The sequence below is a fragment of the Tursiops truncatus genome, chromosome 4 (genome assembly GCF_011762595.2).
Source record: "Tursiops truncatus isolate mTurTru1 chromosome 4, mTurTru1.mat.Y, whole genome shotgun sequence".
NCBI lineage: Eukaryota > Metazoa > Chordata > Mammalia > Artiodactyla > Delphinidae > Tursiops > Tursiops truncatus.
In genome coordinates this window covers 74,811,419-74,818,484 of record NC_047037.1, presented here as the reverse complement: position 1 = coordinate 74,818,484, position 7,066 = coordinate 74,811,419, and positions in this window count along the sequence as shown.

The following is a 7,066-nucleotide window of genomic DNA, read 5'->3' as shown; positions in this document are numbered from 1 at the left end:
GTCCCCCCCCCCCCTTTATTTTTTTTAACAGACTAACTCGCTCAGTCCTTACAATCACCCCATGAAGCAAGTACTCTTATTATCTTCATTGTTACAGGTGAGAAAACAGCACAGAGCACTAAGTAACTTGCCCAAGATCACAGCAAGTGATAGGGTTAGGATTTGAACCCACATTTCGTGGTTCCAGACTTCTCGCTTTTAACATCTATAATGCTAAGAAAGGGGAATGGAGCTAGTGTGGATAGGAACAGAGCTCAAGATGCCAGAGGCAACAGGGTAAGAAGGAAAATAGTCACGTGCAGAATGGCATCGAAGTCTCACAGTAACTCTGGAGGTAGGTATCGATATTTACCTTCCCTTTAGAAATAAGAGACAGGCTTAAAAGGTTGAGTAACTTGCCTATGGTCAGACAACTGGCAGTGAGGCCGAGTTTGACAAGACCTTTGCCAAAGTCTTCTGATTTCAAGATTTTTCTTTCTTAAACTCCCAAGGAAGCAAAAAAAGCCCCCTCTTTCTCTGCCATAACCCTTGGCATTTCATACCCATTTTTAAGGTGCCCATTGCGTCATCCACTCTTTCAGTCCAACAGTAGTGTGCGCTGGTCTAAATCAGTGAGTTAGTTCATCCAAGGCCTTCAAAGGTTTCTGTAGTTGTGAGATGAAAACTGTTTTCTCTCCTTAAAGCAATTTCAAGCGTCTGTGAGCAAGTGGGGCAGCTGGGTTTTTGTTTTCTGTATGCAGAGGGCTTTCAGAGCTTGCTGTCATCAGTGTGTAAAGGGTCCAGTCTGTTGGCATTTGTCAGAGTCTTGCAGGTCCTTGCACACGTGGAGAATTCTGGATGACTTGAGAATGGCCACTTGTCCACGGGCAAGTAGGGGATGAAAGAAACAGAATCACTGGCCATCACTCACCTTCCTGAGCCCTCTGTTGAGGGGCCACCGGCTGTTGGTATAGGCATCTGCTGGGCAGTGTGTGCCTTAGGATTGGACAGGGAGGCTGGAGGTTTGAGGGCTACAGGTGCATCTTCCAGGAGAAAAAGAATGCTGTGGCCACTAGGGTCTGTTCTGTGTGTGTACAAGGGAAGAAGGTGTGCTGGGCCCTTCCTGCTTCCATGCAGGGTAAATGATACAGAGAAGAAAGAATAATAATTATGTTCATGCAGAAGAAGGGGAGTTTTAGGCAAAGCTAGAGATGGAAGGTGAAAAATGGAATTTTAGTGTGGGAGGTTAGGTGTAAGAAAGTAATTTCATGTTACTGTCTGACCGAAGTGGTGTGACAGTCTGCAGGAGGCCAGGTTGAAGTTCTGTCAGTCAATAAATACAACAGAATGTAGTGAAGAGAATATAACTTTACAAGGAATTCACAATCATAAAATTCAGGAAAGTTGCTTTCTTCTAAGAGAGAGGCAGGGGGCATGGAAGAGAGAAGAGCACATGAATAGATGTGATTGGTGGTGATTTAGCTCTTGGTGTGGGTGGTGGGTTTGTGGGTGTTTATTATGTTTCACAACTTACATACACTTTAAAAAATATGTTTCAGATATTAGTCCATAAGATCTTTTAAAGTAAACTCATCAAATAGGTCACACTATTTTTTGTCTGTTTTCTTGTGTAATTGAGAATTGACTATATCTGTTTTCATCATTTCATTTTCCCTTTATTCTCATCAACATACAAATATTCTGCAGTTTCTCCCATTATATTCTCCTCCAGCTTTGCCCCGTTTCTCTGCTCCCCTTATTGCGAAGTTCTTTAAATTTATTTATTTATTTTTGGCTGTGTTGGGTCTTCGTTGCTGCGCGTGGGCTTTCTCTAGTTGCAGTGAGCGGGGGTTACTCTTCGTTGTGGTGTGCGGGCTTCTCATTGTGGTGGCTTCTCTTGTTGCGGAGCACGTCTCTAAGTGCATGGGCTTCAGTAGTTGTGGCATGCGGGCTCAGTAGTTGTCACTCACGGGCTCAGTAGTTGTGGCTCACGGGTTCTACAGCACAGGCTCAGTAGTTGCGGTGCATGGGCTTAGTTGCTCCGTGGCATGTGGGAGCTTCCCAGACCAAGGCTCGAACCTGCATCCCCTGCATTGGCAGGCGGATTCTTAACCACTGTGCCACCAGGGAAGCCCAGCAAAGTTCTTTAAAAGAGTTATCTGTACTTGCTGCCTCTAATTTTTGTCCTCTCAGTCTCTCTCGAGTCCACTTGAATCAGGCTTTCATCCTCATTACTCCACTGAAGGTACCCTTGTCAAGATCTCAGACAACATGATGTTAAATCAAAGGTTGTCTCTTAGCCTCATCAGCAGCATTTGACCCTGTTGATCACTCTCTCATCCTTGAAACTCTTTTCTTGGTTTTAGGATATGACACACTCTTGGTTTTTCTCCTTCCTCATTAGCTCTTCCTTCTCAGTCTATTTTGCTGGTTGCTGTAGAATGAATGTTGTGTCCTCCCAAATTCATATGTTAAAGCCCTAAACCCCAGTATGATGGTATTTGGAGGCAGGACCTTTGGGAGGTGATTAGGTTTAGGTGAGGTCATGAGGGTGCAGCCCCATGACTGGATTAGTGTCCTTTTAAGAAGAGGGAGGGACCTTCTCTCTGCCATGTGAGGGCACAGCAAGAAGGTTGCAGTCTGTAAGCCTTGAATCGGGCTCTCACAGGGACCAAATCTGCCAGAACTTTGATCTTGGACTTCCCAGCCTCTAGAACTGTGAGAGATAAACTTCTGTTTTTTAGACCACCCAGTCTATGGTATATTGTCATAGCAGCCTGCTATTCCGCATCCAGTTCCAATGTGTGCAGTTTTCCCCCCACACAACAAGCAATTCTCTGACACCAGCTAGGTGTCCTACAATTCCACTCAATTCTGACACTATCTACCTGGAGAGAGCATCAGATTCCACAGGTAAGGTCTCAGTCCCACAAGACTGCCCTCCACTTCAGATGCTAGTCTCAAATCCAGGTGGTCACCTGTGCTTCTGACCGACTGGTTATAAATCACAGGTCCCACAACCCCCTCCTTGGATTCAATTAATTTGCTAGAGCAGCTCATAGAACTCATGAAACCAGTTTACTCACTAGATCAGGATTAGTATAAAGGATATAAATCAACAGTCAGATGAGAGATACATAAGGTGAGGTCCAGAATAAAGGAGCTTCTGTCCCTGTGCAGCTTGGGGCCCTGCTCTGTGGCACGTGAATGCGTTCTGGTTCATCAACCTGGAAGCTCTGAACTCTGTCCTTTTGGGGTTTTATGAAGGCTTTATTACATAGGCATGTTTGATAAAATTATTACCCACCATTGGTGATTGATTCAACCTCCAGCCCCTTTCCCCTCCCCAGGGGAGTGGCACTGAAATTTCCAACCCTCTAATGACATGTCTAGTTCTTCTGGCAATTAGCCCCCATCCTTAGTGACATCCAAAAGTCACTTTATTAACATAACAAAAGTCACCTTTGTCATTCTCATCACTTAGGAAATTCCAAGGCTTTTTGGAACGCTTGGAATTTCCAAGGGTTCTAGAAACAACAAAGACCAAATATGTATTTATTATAAATCACAATATCACACAACCCAAACTGACTAAGACACTGGTCCTTCCTCCCCTCCCTGATACCTTAATGTGGAGTGTCCCAGGATTTACCCTTGGACTTGCCCATCAACATTCACCCCCTTTTGTTTTTTTTCTGGACGTGCAGGCCCAGCGGCCATGGCTCACGGGCCCAGCCGCTCTGCGGCATGTGGGATCTTCAGGAACCGGGGCACGAACCCGTGTCCCCTGCATCGGCAGGCGTACTCTCAACCACTGTGCCACCAGGGAAGCCCTCACCCCTTTTTTTTGTCTCATCCAATCTCATGTTTTTGATTCCAAATTTATATCTCCAACTCTAATCCTTTCCTACACTCCACTCCCGCATATCCAGCTGTCTACTTGATAGCACCACTAAGAGGCTTCTGGAACTTAACACGCCCCGCACTGCACTCCTGATACTCCTTTCCGAACCAGTTCCTCTAGTCTTCCCCATATGAGCAAATGCAACTCCATCCTTCCGGTTGCTCAGGCTAACAACCTTGGCATTATCCCTGGCTGCTTTTTCTCTCACACCTTACATCCAATCTGAGCAAATACTGTTGGCTCTACCTTCAAAAGATATCCAGAATCTGAGTGCTTCTCACCTCCTCTACCACCAACACACTGGTTAGAGTAAACCTCATCTCACACCTGGACCACTGCAGTGCCTTCCTAACTCAATTCTCTGTTTCCGCCCTTGCTACTCTATAGTCTATTTTCAGCTCAGCTGCCAGAGCAATTCTTTGAAAACCTGACTGATTTCATCACTCTTCCATTCAGAGTCCTCAATGGCTTCCACCTCACTTTGTCAAAAGACAAAGTGATCTGCAAGGCCTTAAATTCTCTGGATCCATCATTTTCTTCTTCCTTATTTCCCTCCAGCGGCACTGGGTGTCTTGCTCTTCCTTAGCAAGGCCAGGCCCTCTCCTGCCCCAGGACCTTTGCACTTGTATTTCCTTTGCCTGGAATGTGATTTGCTCAGATAATCACATGGTTCACTCCCCAGCTCCTTTGGGTCTATTTCAAACGTCACCTTTTGGGGGAGACTTCATGGACCTCCGCCCTCTATTTAAAATTGAATACCAGCCTCCTACTTTACTATCACTACATGCTATGTATTTTATTTTATTTTTTTTTGTGGTATGCGGGCCTCTCACTGTCGTGGCCTCTCCCACTGTGGAGCACAGGCTCCGGATGTGCAGGCTCAGCGGCCATGGCTCACGGGCCCAGCCGCTCCGTGGCATGTGGGATCTTCCCTGCCCAGGGCACGAACCTGTGTCCCCTGCATCGGCAGGCGGACTCTCAACCACTGCGCCACCAGGGAAGCCCCATGCTATGTATTTTTAAAGATTTGTTTTTATCAATTTACTTATATTCTCTCACTGGAGTACATGGGTTTTTGTTTTATTCATGTGTGTTTCTGGGGCCTTGAACAGGACTGCACACATAATGGGCACCATAAATATTTGTTTACTGAATAATGTTCTCCTTTTTTTCCTCTCCTTCCACTTTTCTTCCTCCTCTTTTCTACTTCCAAGAGGCCCTCCTGAAAAGTGATACTTCAGTGTCCATTCAGCCTTTTTAGCTCAGTGTCTTAGGGGCTAACGTTGTATTTGGTCAAGTAAGGAAAAGTGTGGCATGAGGGTAAGACTCCTGACCGTCCTTGTGTCACCACCGTCTTAGCTCAGAAAGTAAGTTCTGCCTCTCCTGTGTGGCTTATGTCATGGTTCACATTCCTAGATCTTAAGTTTAAGTTTGCCATTTCCAGGAAACGAGATGTGACCCCATCCTACAGGCTGCTTGGGTCACGGTGAGGCTGGGACCGAGGAGTACTGATGGTCGCACCCCAGTCTGGTCTCCTCTCAGGCCCCATGTACTCCTGGGGCTCAGCTGTGTGGTGTGGCTGTCAGTCTCCCTGTGGCGCCAGTACCCCCTGTGGACATGATTTCTCTCCATAAAGGCATTCGTTTTATTTTGTTGTATGACAAATTATCACAAACAACATAAATTTACGATCTCATTGTCCTTGGGGCAGGAACCCAGGAAAAGCCTAGCTGGGTCCTCTGCTAAGGGTCTCATCAGGCTACAATTCAGGTGTCAGCTGCATCTAGTATGAGGCTTGGGGCCCATGCTCACTGGTAGTCAGCAGAATTCAGTTTCTCGTGGCTGTAGGACTGAAGTCCCTGTGTTCTTCCTGGCTGTTGGCCGGGGATCCCTCTTCACCCCTAGAAGCCGTCTTCAGGCCCCAGCTACGTGGCCCTCACAGCATTTCACAGCATGGCTGTTGGCTTTCCTCCAGTCCGCAGAGAGCATCTGCTTGTCTGTATTGAAGACTCACCTGATCAGGTCAGGCCCATCTAGGATAATCTCCCTTTTGATCAACTCAAAGTCAACTAATTGGGGACCTGATTACATCTGAAAATTCCCTTTTGCCACATGACGTTACTCACGGGAGTGGTATCCCATTGTATTTACAGGTCCTACCCACACTCAAAGGGATGAGACTATACAGAGCACATACACCAGGGGCCCACGATCTTGGGGGACATCTGAGAGTTCTACCTACCACAAAATGAATCTTTGTGAGGGAAAAAAGCAAGAAGATCCATCATCTTTCTTCAGAGAGAACCACAGAGACAGAGAAGCACAGATACCCCTTGTGTTTCTGGATCCCATGATCCTCCCGCTTATATCTGTGCGTAACTTTTTCTTCAGAACTCTGGAGGGGTGATACCTCCTATTACCACTCACTTATGGAGAACAAACTGTCTATTCCACTTAAGTGAAAATATCTACATAATCAAAGTCTACTTCTTTTTTTTTTTTTTTTTTTTTAAAGAAGATGTTGGAGGTAGGAGTTTAATTAATTAATTTATTTTTGCTGTGTTGGGTCTTCGTTTCTGTGCGAGGGCTTTCTCTAGTTGTGGCAAGCGGGGGCCACTCTTCATCGCGGTACGCAGGCCTCTCACTATCGCGGCCTCTCTTGTTGCGGAGCATGGGCTCCAGACGCGCAGGCTCAGTAGTTGTGGCTCACGGGCCTAGTTGCTCCACGGCATGTGGGATCCTCCCAGACCAGGGCTCGAACCCGTGTCCCCTGCATTAGCAGGCAGATTCTCAACCACTGCTCCACCAGGGAAGCCCCCAAAGTCTGCTTCTTTACAGATTTGAGTGATTAAAAAAAGAAAAAAAGAGGACCATTAACCACTGGGGAGGTGGGACCAACAAGGCTCCTCCCTCCTTGACTTCCCTCCCTCCTGTGGCTTTTGTGGGGGGCTTTGAGTCTCTCAGTACCACCCCCAGCCTACGTGGCACCTTTGTATACATTAGAAAAAGTGATCTCTCCTTTTTAGCAGGCATAGTCCCTGGGACAAAGGAACTGATGAGTGGGGCAGGAGCTGGACTTCAGCCCATTTCCCCCTCAGAAAACTGCCTGGTTTTCTTGTCTCTGGAACCTTTTGTTTCCATCCCACATTCTTCTTCTAAATAGGAACACCATTCCTCCCCACG